Below are 26,457 nucleotides of genomic sequence, written 5' to 3' on the forward strand. Positions count from 1 at the left end.
CATGGCGGCACTCTGGTGGCGGGTGCAGGGGAGCAGAGAGGCCAGCGGTGAGGCGCGGGCTCCCTTCCGGCGGGTGCGGGGTTGCGTGGTAGCTGCCCGCGGGTGGTGGGACGGGCAGCTTGGAGCCGCCCGCTGCGGCAGGCTGCTGGTGCGCTGGAGGCGAGCCGAGTGCGGGCAGCCCCGGGGCCAGAGGCGGGAGGTGACGGAAGGGAAGAGGGGAAGGAGGCGGGCACCCCCGCAACTCGGCAGAGCTCCCCCGGCCTCGCTCGCCCCGCGCAGCCGCCGCCAGCTCCAGCACGTCTCCTGAAGCCTGTCCCGGAGCCCCCAGCCTCCCCCAGGGCCCGTGGTGCGCGCGGCACGCTGGCCTTCGAGTGTGCCTCAGTCTCCCTTAACGCGGTCGCCGCTGCTTCTTTCTGTGTGGCAGGGGCCGCGCTGAGGACGCGTTTGTCCGTTCGTGCCCTGGGGATGCCGTTGTCTGCGCCCGCTCCGGGCTTGTGTGGGCTGTGTGTGCCGGGCCTCGCTGTCCTGTCGGCATGGGGGTGAAAAGGGAGAGGCGGAGCACTGAGTGGCTGCGGCCAGGAGGTGGCGTGGCTGAAGCTGGAGAGTCCGGAGGAGGCTGAAGAAGAAGAAGAAGAAATGGAAGGCCACCTGGCTGGCAGCTGCCTGGTGCCGCAAGCAGGAGAAAGCCTGCCTCTCTCTGCAGGTGAGGAAGGCTCCCTCTTGGTAGCCCGCAGCAGGCCAGGCTGCCAGCGTGCCCCGCAGGGTCTGTATGTGTCACCAGCAGCGCTGTACGGTTGTGGAGCGCGCGAGCGAGTGAGCGAGGCTACGTGCCTAGGGAGCCTCGTCTCCTAAGAGGTGCAAGACATGCGCGTTTTCTCTTAGGTGGAGGACAGCCAAGCGACCAGAGTTACGGAAGAGGAAGGGAGGAGAGCAGGAGAGAGAAGCATCTGAAGCGGCAGAGTCTCTCGGCAGTGCTGAGAGCGAGAGCTGCGGTGAGTGCCGGGCCCTCGGGGCCCTGTCGCCCCTCTTCTGTGTCCCGAGCTGTCCCCTGGATCCTTCTCTCTGCCATGCTGCTGTGATTTTTTTTTTTTTTTTTCCCCTGGCTTTTGTTTTCCTTTCCCTGTACTTCCCGTCTTCTGTCTGTGTTTGTGTCCTGCTCCCTGTCCCTGTTTTTCTCCCTCCAGAATTTCTCTAGCCGGCTCCCTGTCTGTATTTCTCTGTCGTGCTGCCTGTCCGGTCATTTCTTGCTATACGTCCCACAGAATCACAGAATGGTAGGGGTTGGAAGGGACCTCTGGGGATCATCTAGTCAAACCCCCCTGCCGAAGCAGGGTCGCCCACAGCAGGCTGCACAGGACCTTGTCCCTGTTCAGCCGGCTCTCCCTTTTTGCCTTTCTCTCCTTCTCTGTCCTGCTTCATGGCCCTTTCTTCTCTTTCTCTCCCTCTCTGTTCTCCAGCCCCTTGCTGGTTTGCTTTGGGGTTTCCCTGCACCACCCCCCCCCCCCCCCGCCCCCTTCTTGGTCTCTTTGTATAGATCTGACCCTTTCTTTGTTTCTCAGTCCCTTTTTTCCTGTTCACTGTCCTTTTTCTCTCTCTGTGTGTCCTGCACTCCGTTGCCACCTTTGTCTCTCCTTTCTTCTTCATGTCTTCTCCCTGCCCCCATCTCTCTCTCCCTCTTTCGCACTTGCTGGCCCTACATTTTTGTGCTCCGGTCTCTGCAAGGCTCCTCGTCCCTGTTTTTCTTGATTTCTCTACCTCTCTGGCGTTTTCTTTCGACCCTTCTTTCTCTCTGAGCTCCTTAGTCTTCTCCCTTGTCTTATTTTCCTCTTCCTAGTGCTCTGCCCTGCTCCCCATCGCTTATTTTCTCTCTCCGTTTCTCTGCCCTGCTCCCCTTCCCTCTCTTTCTTTCTCCGTCCCCCTCTGCTGCTCCACAGCAGTTTTTCCTTTCTCCAGCTCTCTGACCTGCTCCCCGCCCACCCAGGTTGACAGTCCCAGGTTTTGTTCTGCGTCTCCATCCTGCCGCTCTCCTGATCTATCTTTCTGTGCCCTGCTCTTTCTGTCTCTTTTCCTGTGTACCTGCTGCGTTTTTTCTCCATCTCTGTTCAGCTCCCTGTCCCTTTCCTTTTTCCTCTTGCTGTTTTTTCTGCCTTTCTCTCTCTGCGCCATTCGCTCTCCCAGCCTTTCTTTCTCTATCCCCCTGTGCAGCTAGCTGTCCCTTCTTTCCTTTCTCTCTTCCTTGGTATTTTTTTCTTTCTCCATATCTCTCTCCCACTGCCCGTCACAGTTGTTCCCCCCCCCCCCCCCAATGCTGTCCTGCTCTCTGTCCCTTTTCTCTCTCTGTCATTCTGTCCTGCTCCCTGTGTCTGTTTTTTAATTCCTCCCTCAATGTCTCTCAGCCCGGTGCTGTTTTTTCCCTTCTTCTCTGCTGCCCAGCTGAGGCTTTTCCCCCTCCGTCTCTGTCCTGCTCCCCCATCTCTTATTTTTGCCTGTCTTTCACTTTATCCTGCCTCCCTGTCCCCTTTTGCTCTCTCAGTGTCACCTTGTCCCTCTCCCTGTCCCTGTCTTTCTCTGACAATCTGTCCTGCTCCTTGTCCTTCTCTTTCGCTTCTCTATTATTCCCCATCCTTCTTCTGGCCTTTCTTCTTTCTCTTTCTTTTCTACTGGTCCAGTACCTCTTTTTCTACCGCTGTCCTGCTCCCTGGCCCTTGTTTCTTCTCGCTGTCCCTCTGTCTTGCTTCCTGTCCCCGGTTTATCTGTCTCTCTTTCTCTGTCCTGCTGCCTGTCTGGTCATATCTTGCTGTACCTCCCTGTCCAGCCGGCTCTCCCTTTTTGCCTTTCTCTCCTTCTCTGTCCTGCTTCCCGGCCCGTTCTTCTCTCCCTCTGTCCTCTAGCCCCTTGCTGGTTTGTGTTGGGCTTCCAACCCTAACCACCCCCTTCTTCGTCTGACTCTTTCTTTGTTTCTTAGTACCTTTTTTCCTGTTCCCTGTCCTTCTTCTCTCTCTGTCAGTGTGTCCTGCACTCCGTGGGACGGGGGTGGGAGGCTGAAAAAGGGTGGGAAGCTGGGGGGGGGGAGTGGAGGCTGGAAAGAGGTAGGAGGTTGCAGAGGGGGTGGGAAGCTGAATTAAGTAGAGGCCAAGCAAAATGGGAGGTAGGAGGCTGCCGAGGAGGGGGGAGTAGAGGTCAGAAAAATAGGAGGCTGGAAAGGGGTGGGAGGCTGCAGAGGGGTGGGAGGCCAGGGGCAAGAGTAGAGGCCAGAAAAAAAAGGAGGCCGGAAAGGGGTGGGAGGCTGCAGAGGGGTGGGAGGCCGGGGACGAGAGTAGAGGCCAGAAAAAAAAAGGAGGCCGGAAAAGGGCGGGAGGCTGTAGAGGGGGGGGAGGCCGAGGGCGAGAGTAGAGGCCAGGAAAAAAAAAAGGAGGCCAGAAAGGGGTGGGAGACCAGGGGCGAGAGTAGTGGCCAGAAAAACAGGAGGCTGGAAAGGGATGGGAGGCTGGGGGGTGTAAATAGAGGCCAGAAAGGCCCTCTTCTTCTGGCTTCTTCCCTGTCTTTGTCTCTCTTTCCTGCCTTGTTTATTCCTCTGATTCACGTTCTCTCTCGATCTGTGTGTTCTGCTTCCCACTCATCATATTGTCTCATTTTCTCTGTCCTGTTCCTGCATATAGTGTGCAGTGAGGCTTCTTGTCTAGGAAGCCGCGTCTCGTATGAGCTCTAAGACACGCACGTGCATTTTGTCTCAGGTGGAGGAGAGCCAAACGATTGGAGTTACGGAAGAAGAAGGGAAGAGAGAAGGAGAGAGAAGCATCTGAAGTGTCAAAGTCTCCCGGCAGCACCGAGAGTGAGAGCTGCGGTGAGTCCTGGGCCCTCGGGGCCCTGTCACCCCTCTTCTGCATCCTGGGCCCTCCCCTGGCTTCCTCTCTTTCCCACGCTGCTACGATTAGTTTTTTTTTCTGCTCTTGTGTACCTTCTTTCTCCATCTGTCTCTGACTTGTCCCCATCTTTTAGGTCCTCCCTCTTTCTGCCCTGCAGCCCGTGGCATTTTTTTCCTTCTTCCCCTCTTTCTGTTCAGCTCCCGGTTACTAGTTCTGCTTTCCTTCTACTCTGTAGCCTGTCAGTACTTTTGCTGTCTTTGGTGCTTTCTGTCTGGCTCCCTGTCCCTTGATTCGAGGCCTTCCTTCTCGGCTCCGTAGCACGTCACAGATCTACTGCTTTCTCCGTGTCTGTTCTATTCTATTTCCTCATCTCTCTTTGTCCAGGTCCCTGCCACTATTCTTTTTTGCACTGTCGTGCTGCGGGGTTTTTTTTTTTTGCATCTCCTTCCTGCTCCCCATTCTTCATTTTCGGTCTCTGTCCTGCTCCTTCTTCTTTCTGCTGCTGCTCTTCCTGTCTCCATGCTACTTCTTTCTTCATCTCTGTGGGACTCCCTGTCCCCATCCTTCTCTCGCTGTCCCTTTCCCTGCTTCGTGCTTTCTCGTTGCACCGCCGCTGTCCAGCCATCTGTCACTTTTCTCCTCTCTTGTAGTGGCCTGCACCCTGCTCCTCATTTTTGGCACCCTCTGCCGAGCAGCGCGTCGCTCTGGGAGCCGACTGACCGAGTGTTCCCCGCTGGAGCAACGGGCGCAGCTGCAGGAAGGAGTGCCGAGGTGTCGGAGGGGCAGAGGGAGCGTCGGGGGCCCCGAGCCCTGGAGCAAGAGCGGCTCCCGGGACTGGCTGGGTGCATGACAACAAACACCTGCGGTCCCTTTTGCCCTCCCGGCTGCGTTTGTGCTTGGTTTGCACGGGACGAGGGGCTGTGCCAGAGCGCAGGGGAGGAGGGGACAGGGTGTGGGGCTGGGGCAACGTCCCCCTGTTCCTGCTGTGCTCCAGCTGTGGGCCGGGGGAGCCCCAGGTGCAGGCAGCGGGGCTGATGGTGATGGCCCCTCCCTCTGCCGGTGGAGGGCCCGGTGCTGCCGTGCCCCGGGTGGCTGTGGAGGGGCCAGTGAGAGCCAAGGTGTCACCAAAAATCCGGGAACAAAACCTCGTAACACCAACGTAGTGTTAAAAGGCAGGCATTCTTTATTGCAGCGCTGGATGCACGGGGGATAATTCCACCAAACGTGCATACCTCATACCTTTTCCGTGCAGTTTATACAGATCAAAAATACACATATTTTATTCATGCATATTCAGTATTACTCTCTTTGGCGATTGGTGTAAACTTTCCTCGCTTCTTACGTAAATGGTTGCGCAGACTCAGTTACCCTCTTCTATTTTTTCTTTTTGAGTAGGTGATATTACTTGAGTAGGGGGTCAGTGAATCGGTGGTCGCGATCTCCCCCTGCCAGAATCACCTTTTACCTGCTGGGCTCGCAATCTTGGCAAACCTGGTCAGTTTCTTCAGTCCGTTTCACAGAACCACACTCTTGACAAAAACACAATTACCCACTATGGTTAACGTTAATGGTTACCTAGAGACTAGGCCCTCTGTTCCCAGACCTAATGTCCAGGTGGGTAGGGCTGTGCCAGGAACATAGCAGCACTGTTCATGTTTACGGTCAACTGATTCTTTCACCCTGGTTACAGAGGGAGGAGCAGAGCCGTGGGCGGGCTGCGGCTGCAGCGAGGGAGAAGGTGAGCGCGGGGCGGGCGGGGCGGTCGATGGAGCGGCGGGTCCCGGGGAAAGCCCCGAGGCGGGCGGGGGTACCTGCCGAGTGGGGTCCGTGTGGGAGGCAAGGAGCGGCGGGGGTCCGGCGCCGTTTCGGGCACGGTGTCCCCGCAAGCCGAGGCCCGCAGCTCCCGCGGCGTGCTGGGAGCTGTAGTGCTGGGGCGCGGGGCTCGCGGTTGGCCGCGCTGCTCCCCGGGGCATGCCGGGAGGTGTAGTCTTCCGGCTGCCGGGCGGCCGAGCCGTGCTGGCCAGGGCATGCCGGGAGGTGTCGTTTTCAGGGACTCGGCTGCCGGGCAGCCGCAGTGCTCTCGGGCATGTGCGGGGAGGCATTGCCCTTGGTCCCGCCACAGCCTCCGCTGCGCGGGACGAAGGGTAGTTCTGTGGCCGGTTCCGTGTGTTTTTCTGCAGCCTTCCCGCTGCGCCCGGTGCCCAGAAAGCGGTGCGGCCGCGCCTGGAGAGCGCGTGCCGCAGGGCTCGCTGCTGCCACCCGGTGAGCAAAGTGCGGTACTGCTGCTCGGGTGGCGCCAATGCGCGGTGTCGGCGTCCGTCCGAGCTCGCTGCTGCCACCCGGTGACCAAAGTTGGGTACTGCGGCTCTGGTGGCGTTCATGCGCGGTGGCGCCGTGCCCAAGAGCTCGCTGCTGCCACCGGGTGACGAAAGTGCGGTACTGCCGCTCGAGTGGCGGAGGTGCTGTGCGCGCTGGGAGGAGCCGTGCCCTGTGTGTCCGGCGCTGCAATAAAAAATGCCTGCCCGCTTGCTGAAATGCTACAACGGCTTCAGAGAGTCTTTGTGTTTGCCCAAGGACGGCATCGTGGGCTCCAGCCGTGGGCCGGGGCCGGGGGAGCCCCAGGTGCGGGCAGCGGGGCTGATGGCGACGGCCCCTCCCTCTGCCGGTGGAGGGCCCGGTGCTGCCGTGCCCCGGGTGGCCGTGGAGGGGCCGGTGCGAGCCGAGGGAGGAGTGGAGCTTTAGCCGGGCTGCGGCTGCAGCGAGGGAGAAGGTGAGCGCGGGGTTGGGGGGGGTGGATGGATGGATCGGCGGGTCCCGGAGAAAAGCCCCCGGCAGGGCGGGGTCCGTGTCGGGGAAAAGGAGCGGCGGGGGTGCGGCGCCGTGTCGGAGCCGCCAGTCGGGGGCTGCCCGGAGCGGGAGGCGCGCGGCAGGGCGCTGCCCGGAGCCGTACCGGGGTGCCGCCCCGTGCCGGCGGCGCGGACTGCCCGGAGCCGGAGCCGCGGAGCGCCGCCGCGCCGTACGCGCTGTCGCCGCCCCCTGGCCGCAATGCAATACTGCAGCCCGGCGTTCGGCGCAGGGTCTGGCCCCTCCGGCGCGCCGTCGGCGCGTGGCGCATGCGCGGTGCGGCGGAGCAGCATGGCGGCACTCTGGTGGCGGGTGCAGGGGAGCAGAGAGGCCAGCGGTGAGGCGCGGGCTCCCTTCCGGCGGGTGCGGGGTTGCGTGGTAGCTGCCCGCGGGTGGTGGGACGGGCAGCTTGGAGCCGCCCGCTGCGGCAGGCTGCTGGTGCGCTGGAGGCGAGCCGAGTGCGGGCAGCCCCGGGGCCAGAGGCGGGAGGTGACGGAAGGGAAGAGGGGAAGGAGGCGGGCACCCCCGCAACTCGGCAGAGCTCCCCCGGCCTCGCTCGCCCCGCGCAGCCGCCGCCAGCTCCAGCACGTCTCCTGAAGCCTGTCCCGGAGCCCCCAGCCTCCCCCAGGGCCCGTGGTGCGCGCGGCACGCTGGCCTTCGAGTGTGCCTCAGTCTCCCTTAACGCGGTCGCCGCTGCTTCTTTCTGTGTGGCAGGGGCCGCGCTGAGGACGCGTTTGTCCGTTCGTGCCCTGGGGATGCCGTTGTCTGCGCCCGCTCCGGGCTTGTGTGGGCTGTGTGTGCCGGGCCTCGCTGTCCTGTCGGCATGGGGGTGAAAAGGGAGAGGCGGAGCACTGAGTGGCTGCGGCCAGGAGGTGGCGTGGCTGAAGCTGGAGAGTCCGGAGGAGGCTGAAGAAGAAGAAGAAGAAATGGAAGGCCACCTGGCTGGCAGCTGCCTGGTGCCGCAAGCAGGAGAAAGCCTGCCTCTCTCTGCAGGTGAGGAAGGCTCCCTCTTGGTAGCCCGCAGCAGGCCAGGCTGCCAGCGTGCCCCGCAGGGTCTGTATGTGTCACCAGCAGCGCTGTACGGTTGTGGAGCGCGCGAGCGAGTGAGCGAGGCTACGTGCCTAGGGAGCCTCGTCTCCTAAGAGGTGCAAGACATGCGCGTTTTCTCTTAGGTGGAGGACAGCCAAGCGACCAGAGTTACGGAAGAGGAAGGGAGGAGAGCAGGAGAGAGAAGCATCTGAAGCGGCAGAGTCTCTCGGCAGTGCTGAGAGCGAGAGCTGCGGTGAGTGCCGGGCCCTCGGGGCCCTGTCGCCCCTCTTCTGTGTCCCGAGCTGTCCCCTGGATCCTTCTCTCTGCCATGCTGCTGTGATTTTTTTTTTTTTTTTTCCCCTGGCTTTTGTTTTCCTTTCCCTGTACTTCCCGTCTTCTGTCTGTGTTTGTGTCCTGCTCCCTGTCCCTGTTTTTCTCCCTCCAGAATTTCTCTAGCCGGCTCCCTGTCTGTATTTCTCTGTCGTGCTGCCTGTCCGGTCATTTCTTGCTATACGTCCCACAGAATCACAGAATGGTAGGGGTTGGAAGGGACCTCTGGGGATCATCTAGTCAAACCCCCCTGCCGAAGCAGGGTCGCCTACAGCAGGCTGCACAGGACCTTGTCCCTGTTCAGCCGGCTCTCCCTTTTTGCCTTTCTCTCCTTCTCTGTCCTGCTTCATGGCCCTTTCTTCTCTTTCTCTCCCTCTCTGTTCTCCAGCCCCTTGCTGGTTTGCTTTGGGGTTTCCCTGCACCACCCCCCCCCCCCCCGCCCCCTTCTTGGTCTCTTTGTATAGATCTGACCCTTTCTTTGTTTCTCAGTCCCTTTTTTCCTGTTCACTGTCCTTTTTCTCTCTCTGTGTGTCCTGCACTCCGTTGCCACCTTTGTCTCTCCTTTCTTCTTCATGTCTTCTCCCTGCCCCCATCTCTCTCTCCCTCTTTCGCACTTGCTGGCCCTACATTTTTGTGCTCCGGTCTCTGCAAGGCTCCTCGTCCCTGTTTTTCTTGATTTCTCTACCTCTCTGGCGTTTTCTTTCGACCCTTCTTTCTCTCTGAGCTCCTTAGTCTTCTCCCTTGTCTTATTTTCCTCTTCCTAGTGCTCTGCCCTGCTCCCCATCGCTTATTTTCTCTCTCCGTTTCTCTGCCCTGCTCCCCTTCCCTCTCTTTCTTTCTCCGTCCCCCTCTGCTGCTCCACAGCAGTTTTTCCTTTCTCCAGCTCTCTGACCTGCTCCCCGCCCACCCAGGTTGACAGTCCCAGGTTTTGTTCTGCGTCTCCATCCTGCCGCTCTCCTGATCTATCTTTCTGTGCCCTGCTCTTTCTGTCTCTTTTCCTGTGTACCTGCTGCGTTTTTTCTCCATCTCTGTTCAGCTCCCTGTCCCTTTCCTTTTTCCTCTTGCTGTTTTTTCTGCCTTTCTCTCTCTGCGCCATTCGCTCTCCCAGCCTTTCTTTCTCTATCCCCCTGTGCAGCTAGCTGTCCCTTCTTTCCTTTCTCTCTTCCTTGGTATTTTTTTCTTTCTCCATATCTCTCTCCCACTGCCCGTCACAGTTGTTCCCCCCCCCCCCCCCCCCAATGCTGTCCTGCTCTCTGTCCCTTTTCTCTCTCTGTCATTCTGTCCTGCTCCCTGTGTCTGTTTTTTAATTCCTCCCTCAATGTCTCTCAGCCCGGTGCTGTTTTTTCCCTTCTTCTCTGCTGCCCAGCTGAGGCTTTTCCCCCTCCGTCTCTGTCCTGCTCCCCCATCTCTTATTTTTGCCTGTCTTTCACTTTATCCTGCCTCCCTGTCCCCTTTTGCTCTCTCAGTGTCACCTTGTCCCTCTCCCTGTCCCTGTCTTTCTCTGACAATCTGTCCTGCTCCTTGTCCTTCTCTTTCGCTTCTCTATTATTCCCCATCCTTCTTCTGGCCTTTCTTCTTTCTCTTTCTTTTCTACTGGTCCAGTACCTCTTTTTCTACCGCTGTCCTGCTCCCTGGCCCTTGTTTCTTCTCGCTGTCCCTCTGTCTTGCTTCCTGTCCCCGGTTTATCTGTCTCTCTTTCTCTGTCCTGCTGCCTGTCTGGTCATATCTTGCTGTACCTCCCTGTCCAGCCGGCTCTCCCTTTTTGCCTTTCTCTCCTTCTCTGTCCTGCTTCCCGGCCCGTTCTTCTCTCCCTCTGTCCTCTAGCCCCTTGCTGGTTTGTGTTGGGCTTCCAACCCTAACCACCCCCTTCTTCGTCTGACTCTTTCTTTGTTTCTTAGTACCTTTTTTCCTGTTCCCTGTCCTTCTTCTCTCTCTGTCAGTGTGTCCTGCACTCCGTGGGACGGGGGTGGGAGGCTGAAAAAGGGTGGGAAGCTGGGGGGGGGGAGTGGAGGCTGGAAAGAGGTAGGAGGTTGCAGAGGGGGTGGGAAGCTGAATTAAGTAGAGGCCAAGCAAAATGGGAGGTAGGAGGCTGCCGAGGAGGGGGGAGTAGAGGTCAGAAAAATAGGAGGCTGGAAAGGGGTGGGAGGCTGCAGAGGGGTGGGAGGCCAGGGGCAAGAGTAGAGGCCAGAAAAAAAAGGAGGCCGGAAAGGGGTGGGAGGCTGCAGAGGGGTGGGAGGCCGGGGACGAGAGTAGAGGCCAGAAAAAAAAAGGAGGCCGGAAAAGGGCGGGAGGCTGTAGAGGGGGGGGAGGCCGAGGGCGAGAGTAGAGGCCAGGAAAAAAAAAAGGAGGCCAGAAAGGGGTGGGAGACCAGGGGCGAGAGTAGTGGCCAGAAAAACAGGAGGCTGGAAAGGGATGGGAGGCTGGGGGGTGTAAATAGAGGCCAGAAAGGCCCTCTTCTTCTGGCTTCTTCCCTGTCTTTGTCTCTCTTTCCTGCCTTGTTTATTCCTCTGATTCCCGTTCTCTCTCGATCTGTGTGTTCTGCTTCCCACTCATCATATTGTCTCATTTTCTCTGTCCTGTTCCTGCATATAGTGTGCAGTGAGGCTTCTTGTCTAGGAAGCCGCGTCTCGTATGAGCTCTAAGACACGCACGTGCATTTTGTCTCAGGTGGAGGAGAGCCAAACGATTGGAGTTACGGAAGAAGAAGGGAAGAGAGAAGGAGAGAGAAGCATCTGAAGTGTCAAAGTCTCCCGGCAGCACCGAGAGTGAGAGCTGCGGTGAGTCCTGGGCCCTCGGGGCCCTGTCACCCCTCTTCTGCATCCTGGGCCCTCCCCTGGCTTCCTCTCTTTCCCACGCTGCTACGATTAGTTTTTTTTTCTGCTCTTGTGTACCTTCTTTCTCCATCTGTCTCTGACTTGTCCCCATCTTTTAGGTCCTCCCTCTTTCTGCCCTGCAGCCCGTGGCATTTTTTTCCTTCTTCCCCTCTTTCTGTTCAGCTCCCGGTTACTAGTTCTGCTTTCCTTCTACTCTGTAGCCTGTCAGTACTTTTGCTGTCTTTGGTGCTTTCTGTCTGGCTCCCTGTCCCTTGATTCGAGGCCTTCCTTCTCGGCTCCGTAGCACGTCACAGATCTACTGCTTTCTCCGTGTCTGTTCTATTCTATTTCCTCATCTCTCTTTGTCCAGGTCCCTGCCACTATTCTTTTTTGCACTGTCGTGCTGCGGGGTTTTTTTTTTTTGCATCTCCTTCCTGCTCCCCATTCTTCATTTTCGGTCTCTGTCCTGCTCCTTCTTCTTTCTGCTGCTGCTCTTCCTGTCTCCATGCTACTTCTTTCTTCATCTCTGTGGGACTCCCTGTCCCCATCCTTCTCTCGCTGTCCCTTTCCCTGCTTCGTGCTTTCTCGTTGCACCGCCGCTGTCCAGCCATCTGTCACTTTTCTCCTCTCTTGTAGTGGCCTGCACCCTGCTCCTCATTTTTGGCACCCTCTGCCGAGCAGCGCGTCGCTCTGGGAGCCGACTGACCGAGTGTTCCCCGCTGGAGCAACGGGCGCAGCTGCAGGAAGGAGTGCCGAGGTGTCGGAGGGGCAGAGGGAGCGTCGGGGGCCCCGAGCCCTGGAGCAAGAGCGGCTCCCGGGACTGGCTGGGTGCATGACAACAAACACCTGCGGTCCCTTTTGCCCTCCCGGCTGCGTTTGTGCTTGGTTTGCACGGGACGAGGGGCTGTGCCAGAGCGCAGGGGAGGAGGGGACAGGGTGTGGGGCTGGGGCAACGTCCCCCTGTTCCTGCTGTGCTCCAGCTGTGGGCCGGGGGAGCCCCAGGTGCAGGCAGCGGGGCTGATGGTGATGGCCCCTCCCTCTGCCGGTGGAGGGCCCGGTGCTGCCGTGCCCCGGGTGGCTGTGGAGGGGCCAGTGAGAGCCAAGGTGTCACCAAAAATCCGGGAACAAAACCTCGTAACACCAACGTAGTGTTAAAAGGCAGGCATTCTTTATTGCAGCGCTGGATGCACGGGGGATAATTCCACCAAACGTGCATACCTCATACCTTTTCCGTGCAGTTTATACAGATCAAAAATACACATATTTTATTCATGCATATTCAGTATTACTCTCTTTGGCGATTGGTGTAAACTTTCCTCGCTTCTTACGTAAATGGTTGCGCAGACTCAGTTACCCTCTTCTATTTTTTCTTTTTGAGTAGGTGATATTACTTGAGTAGGGGGTCAGTGAATCGGTGGTCGCGATCTCCCCCTGCCAGAATCACCTTTTACCTGCTGGGCTCGCAATCTTGGCAAACCTGGTCAGTTTCTTCAGTCCGTTTCACAGAACCACACTCTTGACAAAAACACAATTACCCACTATGGTTAACGTTAATGGTTACCTAGAGACTAGGCCCTCTGTTCCCAGACCTAATGTCCAGGTGGGTAGGGCTGTGCCAGGAACATAGCAGCACTGTTCATGTTTACGGTCAACTGATTCTTTCACCCTGGTTACAGAGGGAGGAGCAGAGCCGTGGGCGGGCTGCGGCTGCAGCGAGGGAGAAGGTGAGCGCGGGGCGGGCGGGGCGGTCGATGGAGCGGCGGGTCCCGGGGAAAGCCCCGAGGCGGGCGGGGGTACCTGCCGAGTGGGGTCCGTGTGGGAGGCAAGGAGCGGCGGGGGTCCGGCGCCGTTTCGGGCACGGTGTCCCCGCAAGCCGAGGCCCGCAGCTCCCGCGGCGTGCTGGGAGCTGTAGTGCTGGGGCGCGGGGCTCGCGGTTGGCCGCGCTGCTCCCCGGGGCATGCCGGGAGGTGTAGTCTTCCGGCTGCCGGGCGGCCGAGCCGTGCTGGCCAGGGCATGCCGGGAGGTGTCGTTTTCAGGGACTCGGCTGCCGGGCAGCCGCAGTGCTCTCGGGCATGTGCGGGGAGGCATTGCCCTTGGTCCCGCCACAGCCTCCGCTGCGCGGGACGAAGGGTAGTTCTGTGGCCGGTTCCGTGTGTTTTTCTGCAGCCTTCCCGCTGCGCCCGGTGCCCAGAAAGCGGTGCGGCCGCGCCTGGAGAGCGCGTGCCGCAGGGCTCGCTGCTGCCACCCGGTGAGCAAAGTGCGGTACTGCTGCTCGGGTGGCGCCAATGCGCGGTGTCGGCGTCCGTCCGAGCTCGCTGCTGCCACCCGGTGACCAAAGTTGGGTACTGCGGCTCTGGTGGCGTTCATGCGCGGTGGCGCCGTGCCCAAGAGCTCGCTGCTGCCACCGGGTGACGAAAGTGCGGTACTGCCGCTCGAGTGGCGGAGGTGCTGTGCGCGCTGGGAGGAGCCGTGCCCTGTGTGTCCGGCGCTGCAATAAAAAATGCCTGCCCGCTTGCTGAAATGCTACAACGGCTTCAGAGAGTCTTTGTGTTTGCCCAAGGACGGCATCGTGGGCTCCAGCCGTGGGCCGGGGCCGGGGGAGCCCCAGGTGCGGGCAGCGGGGCTGATGGCGACGGCCCCTCCCTCTGCCGGTGGAGGGCCCGGTGCTGCCGTGCCCCGGGTGGCCGTGGAGGGGCCGGTGCGAGCCGAGGGAGGAGTGGAGCTTTAGCCGGGCTGCGGCTGCAGCGAGGGAGAAGGTGAGCGCGGGGTTGGGGGGGGTGGATGGATGGATCGGCGGGTCCCGGAGAAAAGCCCCCGGCAGGGCGGGGTCCGTGTCGGGGAAAAGGAGCGGCGGGGGTGCGGCGCCGTGTCGGAGCCGCCAGTCGGGGGCTGCCCGGAGCGGGAGGCGCGCGGCAGGGCGCTGCCCGGAGCCGTACCGGGGTGCCGCCCCGTGCCGGCGGCGCGGACTGCCCGGAGCCGGAGCCGCGGAGCGCCGCCGCGCCGTACGCGCTGTCGCCGCCCCCTGGCCGCAATGCAATACTGCAGCCCGGCGTTCGGCGCAGGGTCTGGCCCCTCCGGCGCGCCGTCGGCGCGTGGCGCATGCGCGGTGCGGCGGAGCAGCATGGCGGCACTCTGGTGGCGGGTGCAGGGGAGCAGAGAGGCCAGCGGTGAGGCGCGGGCTCCCTTCCGGCGGGTGCGGGGTTGCGTGGTAGCTGCCCGCGGGTGGTGGGACGGGCAGCTTGGAGCCGCCCGCTGCGGCAGGCTGCTGGTGCGCTGGAGGCGAGCCGAGTGCGGGCAGCCCCGGGGCCAGAGGCGGGAGGTGACGGAAGGGAAGAGGGGAAGGAGGCGGGCACCCCCGCAACTCGGCAGAGCTCCCCCGGCCTCGCTCGCCCCGCGCAGCCGCCGCCAGCTCCAGCACGTCTCCTGAAGCCTGTCCCGGAGCCCCCAGCCTCCCCCAGGGCCCGTGGTGCGCGCGGCACGCTGGCCTTCGAGTGTGCCTCAGTCTCCCTTAACGCGGTCGCCGCTGCTTCTTTCTGTGTGGCAGGGGCCGCGCTGAGGACGCGTTTGTCCGTTCGTGCCCTGGGGATGCCGTTGTCTGCGCCCGCTCCGGGCTTGTGTGGGCTGTGTGTGCCGGGCCTCGCTGTCCTGTCGGCATGGGGGTGAAAAGGGAGAGGCGGAGCACTGAGTGGCTGCGGCCAGGAGGTGGCGTGGCTGAAGCTGGAGAGTCCGGAGGAGGCTGAAGAAGAAGAAGAAGAAATGGAAGGCCACCTGGCTGGCAGCTGCCTGGTGCCGCAAGCAGGAGAAAGCCTGCCTCTCTCTGCAGGTGAGGAAGGCTCCCTCTTGGTAGCCCGCAGCAGGCCAGGCTGCCAGCGTGCCCCGCAGGGTCTGTATGTGTCACCAGCAGCGCTGTACGGTTGTGGAGCGCGCGAGCGAGTGAGCGAGGCTACGTGCCTAGGGAGCCTCGTCTCCTAAGAGGTGCAAGACATGCGCGTTTTCTCTTAGGTGGAGGACAGCCAAGCGACCAGAGTTACGGAAGAGGAAGGGAGGAGAGCAGGAGAGAGAAGCATCTGAAGCGGCAGAGTCTCTCGGCAGTGCTGAGAGCGAGAGCTGCGGTGAGTGCCGGGCCCTCGGGGCCCTGTCGCCCCTCTTCTGTGTCCCGAGCTGTCCCCTGGATCCTTCTCTCTGCCATGCTGCTGTGATTTTTTTTTTTTTTTTTCCCCTGGCTTTTGTTTTCCTTTCCCTGTACTTCCCGTCTTCTGTCTGTGTTTGTGTCCTGCTCCCTGTCCCTGTTTTTCTCCCTCCAGAATTTCTCTAGCCGGCTCCCTGTCTGTATTTCTCTGTCGTGCTGCCTGTCCGGTCATTTCTTGCTATACGTCCCACAGAATCACAGAATGGTAGGGGTTGGAAGGGACCTCTGGGGATCATCTAGTCAAACCCCCCTGCCGAAGCAGGGTCGCCTACAGCAGGCTGCACAGGACCTTGTCCCTGTTCAGCCGGCTCTCCCTTTTTGCCTTTCTCTCCTTCTCTGTCCTGCTTCATGGCCCTTTCTTCTCTTTCTCTCCCTCTCTGTTCTCCAGCCCCTTGCTGGTTTGCTTTGGGGTTTCCCTGCACCACCCCCCCCCCCCCCCGCCCCCTTCTTGGTCTCTTTGTATAGATCTGACCCTTTCTTTGTTTCTCAGTCCCTTTTTTCCTGTTCACTGTCCTTTTTCTCTCTCTGTGTGTCCTGCACTCCGTTGCCACCTTTGTCTCTCCTTTCTTCTTCATGTCTTCTCCCTGCCCCCATCTCTCTCTCCCTCTTTCGCACTTGCTGGCCCTACATTTTTGTGCTCCGGTCTCTGCAAGGCTCCTCGTCCCTGTTTTTCTTGATTTCTCTACCTCTCTGGCGTTTTCTTTCGACCCTTCTTTCTCTCTGAGCTCCTTAGTCTTCTCCCTTGTCTTATTTTCCTCTTCCTAGTGCTCTGCCCTGCTCCCCATCGCTTATTTTCTCTCTCCGTTTCTCTGCCCTGCTCCCCTTCCCTCTCTTTCTTTCTCCGTCCCCCTCTGCTGCTCCACAGCAGTTTTTCCTTTCTCCAGCTCTCTGACCTGCTCCCCGCCCACCCAGGTTGACAGTCCCAGGTTTTGTTCTGCGTCTCCATCCTGCCGCTCTCCTGATCTATCTTTCTGTGCCCTGCTCTTTCTGTCTCTTTTCCTGTGTACCTGCTGCGTTTTTTCTCCATCTCTGTTCAGCTCCCTGTCCCTTTCCTTTTTCCTCTTGCTGTTTTTTCTGCCTTTCTCTCTCTGCGCCATTCGCTCTCCCAGCCTTTCTTTCTCTATCCCCCTGTGCAGCTAGCTGTCCCTTCTTTCCTTTCTCTCTTCCTTGGTATTTTTTTCTTTCTCCATATCTCTCTCCCACTGCCCGTCACAGTTGTTCCCCCCCCCCCCCCCCAATGCTGTCCTGCTCTCTGTCCCTTTTCTCTCTCTGTCATTCTGTCCTGCTCCCTGTGTCTGTTTTTTAATTCCTCCCTCAATGTCTCTCAGCCCGGTGCTGTTTTTTCCCTTCTTCTCTGCTGCCCAGCTGAGGCTTTTCCCCCTCCGTCTCTGTCCTGCTCCCCCATCTCTTATTTTTGCCTGTCTTTCACTTTATCCTGCCTCCCTGTCCCCTTTTGCTCTCTCAGTGTCACCTTGTCCCTCTCCCTGTCCCTGTCTTTCTCTGACAATCTGTCCTGCTCCTTGTCCTTCTCTTTCGCTTCTCTATTATTCCCCATCCTTCTTCTGGCCTTTCTTCTTTCTCTTTCTTTTCTACTGGTCCAGTACCTCTTTTTCTACCGCTGTCCTGCTCCCTGGCCCTTGTTTCTTCTCGCTGTCCCTCTGTCTTGCTTCCTGTCCCCGGTTTATCTGTCTCTCTTTCTCTGTCCTGCTGCCTGTCTGGTCATATCTTGCTGTACCTCCCTGTCCAGCCGGCTCTCCCTTTTTGCCTTTCTCTCCTTCTCTGTCCTGCTTCCCGGCCCGTTCTTCTCTCCCTCTGTCCTCTAGCCCCTTGCTGGTTTGTGTTGGGCTTCCAACCCTAACCACCCCCTTCTTCGTCTGACTCTTTCTTTGTTTCTTAGTACCTTTTTTCCTGTTCCCTGTCCTTCTTCTCTCTCTGTCAGTGTGTCCTGCACTCCGTGGGACGGGGGTGGGAGGCTGAAAAAGGGTGGGAAGCTGGGGGGGGGGAGTGGAGGCTGGAAAGAGGTAGGAGGTTGCAGAGGGGGTGGGAAGCTGAATTAAGTAGAGGCCAAGCAAAATGGGAGGTAGGAGGCTGCCGAGGAGGGGGGAGTAGAGGTCAGAAAAATAGGAGGCTGGAAAGGGGTGGGAGGCTGCAGAGGGGTGGGAGGCCAGGGGCAAGAGTAGAGGCCAGAAAAAAAAGGAGGCCGGAAAGGGGTGGGAGGCTGCAGAGGGGTGGGAGGCCGGGGACGAGAGTAGAGGCCAGAAAAAAAAAGGAGGCCGGAAAAGGGCGGGAGGCTGTAGAGGGGGGGGAGGCCGAGGGCGAGAGTAGAGGCCAGGAAAAAAAAAAGGAGGCCAGAAAGGGGTGGGAGACCAGGGGCGAGAGTAGTGGCCAGAAAAACAGGAGGCTGGAAAGGGATGGGAGGCTGGGGGGTGTAAATAGAGGCCAGAAAGGCCCTCTTCTTCTGGCTTCTTCCCTGTCTTTGTCTCTCTTTCCTGCCTTGTTTATTCCTCTGATTCACGTTCTCTCTCGATCTGTGTGTTCTGCTTCCCACTCATCATATTGTCTCATTTTCTCTGTCCTGTTCCTGCATATAGTGTGCAGTGAGGCTTCTTGTCTAGGAAGCCGCGTCTCGTATGAGCTCTAAGACACGCACGTGCATTTTGTCTCAGGTGGAGGAGAGCCAAACGATTGGAGTTACGGAAGAAGAAGGGAAGAGAGAAGGAGAGAGAAGCATCTGAAGTGTCAAAGTCTCCCGGCAGCACCGAGAGTGAGAGCTGCGGTGAGTCCTGGGCCCTCGGGGCCCTGTCACCCCTCTTCTGCATCCTGGGCCCTCCCCTGGCTTCCTCTCTTTCCCACGCTGCTACGATTAGTTTTTTTTTCTGCTCTTGTGTACCTTCTTTCTCCATCTGTCTCTGACTTGTCCCCATCTTTTAGGTCCTCCCTCTTTCTGCCCTGCAGCCCGTGGCATTTTTTTCCTTCTTCCCCTCTTTCTGTTCAGCTCCCGGTTACTAGTTCTGCTTTCCTTCTACTCTGTAGCCTGTCAGTACTTTTGCTGTCTTTGGTGCTTTCTGTCTGGCTCCCTGTCCCTTGATTCGAGGCCTTCCTTCTCGGCTCCGTAGCACGTCACAGATCTACTGCTTTCTCCGTGTCTGTTCTATTCTATTTCCTCATCTCTCTTTGTCCAGGTCCCTGCCACTATTCTTTTTTGCACTGTCGTGCTGCGGGGTTTTTTTTTTTTGCATCTCCTTCCTGCTCCCCATTCTTCATTTTCGGTCTCTGTCCTGCTCCTTCTTCTTTCTGCTGCTGCTCTTCCTGTCTCCATGCTACTTCTTTCTTCATCTCTGTGGGACTCCCTGTCCCCATCCTTCTCTCGCTGTCCCTTTCCCTGCTTCGTGCTTTCTCGTTGCACCGCCGCTGTCCAGCCATCTGTCACTTTTCTCCTCTCTTGTAGTGGCCTGCACCCTGCTCCTCATTTTTGGCACCCTCTGCCGAGCAGCGCGTCGCTCTGGGAGCCGACTGACCGAGTGTTCCCCGCTGGAGCAACGGGCGCAGCTGCAGGAAGGAGTGCCGAGGTGTCGGAGGGGCAGAGGGAGCGTCGGGGGCCCCGAGCCCTGGAGCAAGAGCGGCTCCCGGGACTGGCTGGGTGCATGACAACAAACACCTGCGGTCCCTTTTGCCCTCCCGGCTGCGTTTGTGCTTGGTTTGCACGGGACGAGGGGCTGTGCCAGAGCGCAGGGGAGGAGGGGACAGGGTGTGGGGCTGGGGCAACGTCCCCCTGTTCCTGCTGTGCTCCAGCTGTGGGCCGGGGGAGCCCCAGGTGCAGGCAGCGGGGCTGATGGTGATGGCCCCTCCCTCTGCCGGTGGAGGGCCCGGTGCTGCCGTGCCCCGGGTGGCTGTGGAGGGGCCAGTGAGAGCCAAGGTGTCACCAAAAATCCGGGAACAAAACCTCGTAACACCAACGTAGTGTTAAAAGGCAGGCATTCTTTATTGCAGCGCTGGATGCACGGGGGATAATTCCACCAAACGTGCATACCTCATACCTTTTCCGTGCAGTTTATACAGATCAAAAATACACATATTTTATTCATGCATATTCAGTATTACTCTCTTTGGCGATTGGTGTAAACTTTCCTCGCTTCTTACGTAAATGGTTGCGCAGACTCAGTTACCCTCTTCTATTTTTTCTTTTTGAGTTGGTGATATTACTTGAGTAGGGGGTCAGTGAATCGGTGGTCGCGATCTCCCCCTGCCAGAATCACCTTTTACCTGCTGGGCTCGCAATCTTGGCAAACCTGGTCAGTTTCTTCAGTCCGTTTCACAGAACCACACTCTTGACAAAAACACAATTACCCACTATGGTTAACGTTAATGGTTACCTAGAGACTAGGCCCTCTGTTCCCAGACCTAATGTCCAGGTGGGTAGGGCTGTGCCAGGAACATAGCAGCACTGTTCATGTTTACGGTCAACTGATTCTTTCACCCTGGTTACAGAGGGAGGAGCAGAGCCGTGGGCGGGCTGCGGCTGCAGCGAGGGAGAAGGTGAGCGCGGGGCGGGCGGGGCGGTCGATGGAGCGGCGGGTCCCGGGGAAAGCCCCGAGGCGGGCGGGGGTACCTGCCGAGTGGGGTCCGTGTGGGAGGCAAGGAGCGGCGGGGGTCCGGCGCCGTTTCGGGCACGGTGTCCCCGCAAGCCGAGGCCCGCAGCTCCCGCGGCGTGCTGGGAGCTGTAGTGCTGGGGCGCGGGGCTCGCGGTTGGCCGCGCTGCTCCCCGGGGCATGCCGGGAGGTGTAGTCTTCCGGCTGCCGGGCGGCCGAGCCGTGCTGGCCAGGGCATGCCGGGAGGTGTCGTTTTCAGGGACTCGGCTGCCGGGCAGCCGCAGTGCTCTCGGGCATGTGCGGGGAGGCATTGCCCTTGGTCCCGCCACAGCCTCCGCTGCGCGGGACGAAGGGTAGTTCTGTGGCCGGTTCCGTGTGTTTTTCTGCAGCCTTCCCGCTGCGCCCGGTGCCCAGAAAGCGGTGCGGCCGCGCCTGGAGAGCGCGTGCCGCAGGGCTCGCTGCTGCCACCCGGTGAGCAAAGTGCGGTACTGCTGCTCGGGTGGCGCCAATGCGCGGTGTCGGCGTCCGTCCGAGCTCGCTGCTGCCACCCGGTGACCAAAGTTCGGTACTGCGGCTCTGGTGGCGTTCATGCGCGGTGGCGCCGTGCCCAAGAGCTCGCTGCTGCCACCGGGTGACGAAAATGCGGTACTGCCGCTCGAGTGGCGGAGGTGCTGTGCGCGCTGGGAGGAGCCGTGCCCTGTGTGTCCGGCGCTGCAATAAAAAATGCCTGCCCGCTTGCTGAAATGCTACAACGGCTTCAGAGAGTCTTTGTGTTTGCCCAAGGACGGCATCGTGGGCTCCAGCCGTGGGCCGGGGCCGGGGGAGCCCCAGGTGCGGGCAGCGGGGCTGATGGCGACGGCCCCTCCCTCTGCCGGTGGAGGGCCCGGTGCTGCCGTGCCCCGGGTGGCCGTGGAGGGGCCGGTGCGAGCCGAGGGAGGAGTGGAGCTTTAGCCGGGCTGCGGCTGCAGCGAGGGAGAAGGTGAGCGCGGGGTTGGGGGGGGTGGATGGATGGATCGGCGGGTCCCGGAGAAAAGCCCCCGGCATGGTCCGTGTCGGGGAAAAGGAGCGGCGGGGGTGCGGCGCCGTGTCGGAGCCGCCAGTCGGGGGGCTGCCCGGAGCGGGAGGCGCGCGGCAGGGCGCTGCCCGGAGCCGTACCGGGGTGCCGCCCCGTGCCGGCGGCGCGGACTGCCCGGAGCCGGAGCCGCGGAGCGCCGCCGCGCCGTACGCGCTGTCGCCGCCCCCTGGCCGCAATGCAATACTGCAGCCCGGCGTTCGGCGCAGGGTCTGGCCCCTCCGGCGCGCCGTCGGCGCGTGGCGCATGCGCGGTGCGGCGGAGCAGCATGGCGGCACTCTGGTGGCGGGTGCAGGGGAGCAGAGAGGCCAGCGGTGAGGCGCGGGCTCCCTTCCGGCGGGGTGCGGGGTTGCGTGGTAGCTGCCCGCGGGTGGTGGGACGGGCAGCTTGGAGCCGCCCGCTGCGGCAGGCTGCTGGTGCGCTGGAGGCGAGCCGAGTGCGGGCAGCCCCGGGGCCAGAGGCGGGAGGTGACGGAAGGGAAGAGGGGAAGGAGGCGGGCACCCCCGCAACTCGGCAGAGCTCCCCCGGCCTCGCTCGCCCCGCGCAGCCGCCGCCAGCTCCAGCACGTCTCCTGAAGCCTGTCCCGGAGCCCCCAGCCTCCCCCAGGGCCCGTGGTGCGCGCGGCACGCTGGCCTTCGAGTGTGCCTCAGTCTCCCTTTAACGCGGTCGCCGCTGCTTCTTTCTGTGTGGCAGGGGCCGCGCTGAGGACGCGTTTGTCCGTTCGTGCCCTGGGGATGCCGTTGTCTGCGCCCGCTCCGGGCTTGTGTGGGCTGTGTGTGCCGGGCCTCGCTGTCCTGTCGGCATGGGGGTGAAAAGGGAGAGGCGGAGCACTGAGTGGCTGCGGCCAGGAGGTGGCGTGGCTGAAGCTGGAGAGTCCGGAGGAGGCTGAAGAAGAAGAAGAAGAAATGGAAGGCCACCTGGCTGGCAGCTGCCTGGTGCCGCAAGCAGGAGAAAGCCTGCCTCTCTCTGCAGGTGAGGAAGGCTCCCTCTTGGTAGCCCGCAGCAGGCCAGGCTGCCAGCGTGCCCCGCAGGGTCTGTATGTGTCACCAGCAGCGCTGTACGGTTGTGGAGCGCGCGAGCGAGTGAGCGAGGCTACGTGCCTAGGGAGCCTCGTCTCCTAAGAGGTGCAAGACATGCGCGTTTTCTCTTAGGTGGAGGACAGCCAAGCGACCAGAGTTACGGAAGAGGAAGGGAGGAGAGCAGGAGAGAGAAGCATCTGAAGCGGCAGAGTCTCTCGGCAGTGCTGAGAGCGAGAGCTGCGGTGAGTGCCGGCCCTCGGGGCCCTGTCGCCCCTCTTCTGTGTCCCGAGCTGTCCCCTGGATCCTTCTCTCTGCCATGCTGCTGTGATTTTTTTTTTTTTTTTTTCCCCTGGCTTTTGTTTTCCTTTCCCTGTACTTCCCGTCTTCTGTCTGTGTTTGTGTCCTGCTCCCTGTCCCTGTTTTTCTCCCTCCAGAATTTCTCTAGCCGGCTCCCTGTCTGTATTTCTCTGTCGTGCTGCCTGTCCGGTCATTTCTTGCTATACGTCCCACAGAATCACAGAATGGTAGGGGGTTGGAAGGGACCTCTGGGGATCATCTAGTCAAACCCCCCTGCCGAAGCAGGGTCGCCTACAGCAGGCTGCACAGGACCTTGTCCCTGTTCAGCCGGCTCTCCCTTTTTGCCTTTCTCTCCTTCTCTGTCCTGCTTCATGGCCCTTTCTTCTCTTTCTCTCCCTCTCTGTTCTCCAGCCCCTTGCTGGTTTGCTTTGGGGTTTCCCTGCACCACCCCCCCCCCCCCGCCCCCTTCTTGGTCTCTTTGTATAGATCTGACCCTTTCTTTGTTTCTCAGTCCCTTTTTTCCTGTTCACTGTCCTTTTTCTCTCTCTGTGTGTCCTGCACTCCGTTGCCACCTTTGTCTCTCCTTTCTTCTTCATGTCTTCTCCCTGCCCCCATCTCTCTCTCCCTCTTTCGCACTTGCTGGCCCTACATTTTTGTGCTCCGGTCTCTGCAAGGCTCCTCGTCCCTGTTTTTCTTGATTTCTCTACCTCTCTGGCGTTTTCTTTCGACCCTTCTTTCTCTCTGAGCTCCTTAGTCTTCTCCCTTGTCTTATTTTCCTCTTCCTAGTGCTCTGCCCTGCTCCCCATCGCTTATTTTCTCTCTCCGTTTCTCTGCCCTGCTCCCCTTCCCTCTCTTTCTTTCTCCGTCCCCCTCTGCTGCTCCACAGCAGTTTTTCCTTTCTCCAGCTCTCTGACCTGCTCCCCGCCCACCCAGGTTGACAGTCCCAGGTTTTGTTCTGCGTCTCCATCCTGCCGCTCTCCTGATCTATCTTTCTGTGCCCTGCTCTTTCTGTCTCTTTTCCTGTGTACCTGCTGCGTTTTTTCTCCATCTCTGTTCAGCTCCCTGTCCCTTTCCTTTTTCCTCTTGCTGTTTTTTCTGCCTTTCTCTCTCTGCGCCATTCGCTCTCCCAGCCTTTCTTTCTCTATCCCCCTGTGCAGCTAGCTGTCCCTTCTTTCCTTTCTCTCTTCCTTGGTATTTTTTTCTTTCTCCATATCTCTCTCCCACTGCCCGTCACAGTTGTTCCCCCCCCCCCCCCCCCAATGCTGTCCTGCTCTCTGTCCCTTTTCTCTCTCTGTCATTCTGTCCTGCTCCCTGTGTCTGTTTTTTAATTCCTCCCTCAATGTCTCTCAGCCCGGTGCTGTTTTTTCCCTTCTTCTCTGCTGCCCAGCTGAGGCTTTTCCCCCTCCGTCTCTGTCCTGCTCCCCCATCTCTTATTTTTGCCTGTCTTTCACTTTATCCTGCCTCCCTGTCCCCTTTTGCTCTCTCAGTGTCACCTTGTCCCTCTCCCTGTCCCTGTCTTTCTCTGACAATCTGTCCTGCTCCTTGTCCTTCTCTTTCGCTTCTCTATTATTCCCCATCCTTCTTCTGGCCTTTCTTCTTTCTCTTTCTTTTCTACTGGTCCAGTACCTCTTTTTCTACCGCTGTCCTGCTCCCTGGCCCTTGTTTCTTCTCGCTGTCCCTCTGTCTTGCTTCCTGTCCCCGGTTTATCTGTCTCTCTTTCTCTGTCCTGCTGCCTGTCTGGTCATATCTTGCTGTACCTCCCTGTCCAGCCGGCTCTCCCTTTTTGCCTTTCTCTCCTTCTCTGTCCTGCTTCCCGGCCCGTTCTTCTCTCCCTCTGTCCTCTAGCCCCTTGCTGGTTTGTGTTGGGCTTCCAACCCTAACCACCCCCTTCTTCGTCTGACTCTTTCTTTGTTTCTTAGTACCTTTTTTCCTGTTCCCTGTCCTTCTTCTCTCTCTGTCAGTGTGTCCTGCACTCCGTGGGACGGGGGTGGGAGGCTGAAAAAGGGTGGGAAGCTGGGGGGGGGGAGTGGAGGCTGGAAAGAGGTAGGAGGTTGCAGAGGGGGTGGGAAGCTGAATTAAGTAGAGGCCAAGCAAAATGGGAGGTAGGAGGCTGCCGAGGAGGGGGGAGTAGAGGTCAGAAAAATAGGAGGCTGGAAAGGGGTGGGAGGCTGCAGAGGGGTGGGAGGCCAGGGGCAAGAGTAGAGACCAGAAAAAAAAGGAGGCCGGAAAGGGGTGGGAGGCTGCAGAGGGGTGGGAGGCCGGGGACGAGAGTAGAGGCCAGAAAAAAAAAGGAGGCCGGAAAAGGGCGGGAGGCTGTAGAGGGGGGGGAGGCCGAGGGCGAGAGTAGAGGCCAGGAAAAAAAAAAGGAGGCCAGAAAGGGGTGGGAGACCAGGGGCGAGAGTAGTGGCCAGAAAAACAGGAGGCTGGAAAGGGATGGGAGGCTGGGGGGTGTAAATAGAGGCCAGAAAGGCCCTCTTCTTCTGGCTTCTTCCCTGTCTTTGTCTCTCTTTCCTGCCTTGTTTATTCCTCTGATTCCCGTTCTCTCTCGATCTGTGTGTTCTGCTTCCCACTCATCATATTGTCTCATTTTCTCTGTCCTGTTCCTGCATATAGTGTGCAGTGAGGCTTCTTGTCTAGGAAGCCGCGTCTCGTATGAGCTCTAAGACACGCACGTGCATTTTGTCTCAGGTGGAGGAGAGCCAAACGATTGGAGTTACGGAAGAAGAAGGGAAGAGAGAAGGAGAGAGAAGCATCTGAAGTGTCAAAGTCTCCCGGCAGCACCGAGAGTGAGAGCTGCGGTGAGTCCTGGGCCCTCGGGGCCCTGTCACCCCTCTTCTGCATCCTGGGCCCTCCCCTGGCTTCCTCTCTTTCCCACGCTGCTACGATTAGTTTTTTTTTCTGCTCTTGTGTACCTTCTTTCTCCATCTGTCTCTGACTTGTCCCCATCTTTTAGGTCCTCCCTCTTTCTGCCCTGCAGCCCGTGGCATTTTTTTCCTTCTTCCCCTCTTTCTGTTCAGCTCCCGGTTACTAGTTCTGCTTTCCTTCTACTCTGTAGCCTGTCAGTACTTTTGCTGTCTTTGGTGCTTTCTGTCTGGCTCCCTGTCCCTTGATTCGAGGCCTTCCTTCTCGGCTCCGTAGCACGTCACAGATCTACTGCTTTCTCCGTGTCTGTTCTATTCTATTTCCTCATCTCTCTTTGTCCAGGTCCCTGCCACTATTCTTTTTTGCACTGTCGTGCTGCGGGGTTTTTTTTTTTTGCTTCTCCTTCCTGCTCCCCATTCTTCATTTTCGGTCTCTGTCCTGCTCCTTCTTCTTTCTGCTGCTGCTCTTCCTGTCTCCATGCTACTTCTTTCTTCATCTCTGTGGGACTCCCTGTCCCCATCCTTCTCTCGCTGTCCCTTTCCCTGCTTCGTGCTTTCTCGTTGCACCGCCGCTGTCCAGCCATCTGTCACTTTTCTCCTCTCTTGTAGTGGCCTGCACCCTGCTCCTCATTTTTGGCACCCTCTGCCGAGCAGCGCGTCGCTCTGGGAGCCGACTGACCGAGTGTTCCCCGCTGGAGCAACGGGCGCAGCTGCAGGAAGGAGTGCCGAGGTGTCGGAGGGGCAGAGGGAGCGTCGGGGGCCCCGAGCCCTGGAGCAAGAGCGGCTCCCGGGACTGGCTGGGTGCATGACAACAAACACCTGCGGTCCCTTTTGCCCTCCCGGCTGCGTTTGTGCTTGGTTTGCACGGGACGAGGGGCTGTGCCAGAGCGCAGGGGAGGAGGGGACAGGGTGTGGGGCTGGGGCAACGTCCCCCTGTTCCTGCTGTGCTCCAGCTGTGGGCCGGGGGAGCCCCAGGTGCAGGCAGCGGGGCTGATGGTGATGGCCCCTCCCTCTGCCGGTGGAGGGCCCGGTGCTGCCGTGCCCCGGGTGGCTGTGGAGGGGCCAGTGAGAGCCAAGGTGTCACCAAAAATCCGGGAACAAAACCTCGTAACACCAACGTAGTGTTAAAAGGCAGGCATTCTTTATTGCAGCGCTGGATGCACGGGGGATAATTCCACCAAACGTGCATACCTCATACCTTTTCCGTGCAGTTTATACAGATCAAAAATACACATATTTTATTCATGCATATTCAGTATTACTCTCTTTGGCGATTGGTGTAAACTTTCCTCGCTTCTTACGTAAATGGTTGCGCAGACTCAGTTACCCTCTTCTATTTTTTCTTTTTGAGTAGGTGATATTACTTGAGTAGGGGGTCAGTGAATCGGTGGTCGCGATCTCCCCCTGCCAGAATCACCTTTTACCTGCTGGGCTCGCAATCTTGGCAAACCTGGTCAGTTTCTTCAGTCCGTTTCACAGAACCACACTCTTGACAAAAACACAATTACCCACTATGGTTAACGTTAATGGTTACCTAGAGACTAGGCC

The 26,457-nt window shown here is 59.3% G+C and overlaps 4 long non-coding RNA genes across 4 annotated transcripts; all 4 read left to right on the forward strand.

Annotated features, from left to right (window-relative positions):
- The first annotated feature begins 3,423 nt into the window (after nt 1-3,423).
- Nucleotides 3,424-5,229, forward strand: LOC142359807 (uncharacterized). Its single transcript, XR_012762642.1, has 2 exons — nt 3,424-3,844; nt 4,517-5,229. It is a non-coding gene; the product is annotated as an uncharacterized LOC142359807 (long non-coding RNA).
- A 5,180-nt stretch (nt 5,230-10,409) lies between these two features.
- LOC142359804 (uncharacterized) lies at nt 10,410-12,231 on the forward strand. The gene is made up of 2 exons (XR_012762639.1): nt 10,410-10,846; nt 11,519-12,231. It is a non-coding gene; the product is annotated as an uncharacterized LOC142359804 (long non-coding RNA).
- Nucleotides 12,232-17,426: 5,195 nt separating this feature from the next.
- Nucleotides 17,427-19,232, forward strand: LOC142359812 (uncharacterized). Its single transcript, XR_012762647.1, has 2 exons — nt 17,427-17,847; nt 18,520-19,232. It is a non-coding gene; the product is annotated as an uncharacterized LOC142359812 (long non-coding RNA).
- Nucleotides 19,233-24,409: 5,177 nt separating this feature from the next.
- LOC142359803 (uncharacterized) lies at nt 24,410-26,231 on the forward strand. Its single transcript, XR_012762638.1, has 2 exons — nt 24,410-24,846; nt 25,519-26,231. It is a non-coding gene; the product is annotated as an uncharacterized LOC142359803 (long non-coding RNA).
- The last annotated feature ends 226 nt before the right edge of the window (nt 26,232-26,457 follow it).

The sequence above is a fragment of the Opisthocomus hoazin genome, unplaced genomic scaffold (genome assembly GCF_030867145.1).
Source record: "Opisthocomus hoazin isolate bOpiHoa1 unplaced genomic scaffold, bOpiHoa1.hap1 HAP1_SCAFFOLD_131, whole genome shotgun sequence".
Classification (NCBI taxonomy): domain Eukaryota; kingdom Metazoa; phylum Chordata; class Aves; order Opisthocomiformes; family Opisthocomidae; genus Opisthocomus; species Opisthocomus hoazin.